Genomic DNA, 666 nt, shown 5'->3' on the forward strand with positions numbered 1-666 from the left:
TGTCTGTTGGCCATTTGGATGTCTTCTTTGGAAAAATGTCTGTTCATGTCTTCTGCCCATTTCTTCATTGGATTATTTGTTCTTTGGGTGTTGAGTTTGATAAGTTCTTCATAGATTTTGGATACTAGTCCTTTATCTGATATGTCATTTGTAAAACTACTGGGTATGTACCCCAAAGATACAAATGTTGGGATCCAAAGGGGTACGTGCACCCTGATGTTTATAGCAGCAATGTCCACAATAGCCAAACTATGGAAAGAGCCAAGATGTTCATCGACAGATGAATGGATAAAGAAGATGTGGTATATATATATACCTACATACACACACAATGGAATATTATGCAACCATCAAAAGGAATGAAATATTGCCATTTGCAACGACATGGATAGAACTGGAGGGTATTATGCTGAGCGAAATAAGTCAATCAGAGAAAGACATGTATCATATGATCTCACTGATAGGAGGAATTCTTAATCTCAGGAAACAAAGTGAGGGTTGCTGGAGTGGTGGGGGGTGGGAGGCATGGAGTGGCTGGGTGATAGACATTGGGGAGGGTATGTGCTATGGTGAGCACTGTGAATTGTGTAAGACTGTTGAATCATAGACCTGTACCTCTGAAACAAATAATACATTTTATGTTAAAAAAAAAGAAGAAGAAGAAGA

The sequence above is a fragment of the Callorhinus ursinus genome, unplaced genomic scaffold (genome assembly GCF_003265705.2).
Source record: "Callorhinus ursinus isolate GAN/ISIS: 27379988/994484 unplaced genomic scaffold, GSC_fseal_2.0 scaffold2, whole genome shotgun sequence".
Taxonomy (NCBI): domain Eukaryota; kingdom Metazoa; phylum Chordata; class Mammalia; order Carnivora; family Otariidae; genus Callorhinus; species Callorhinus ursinus.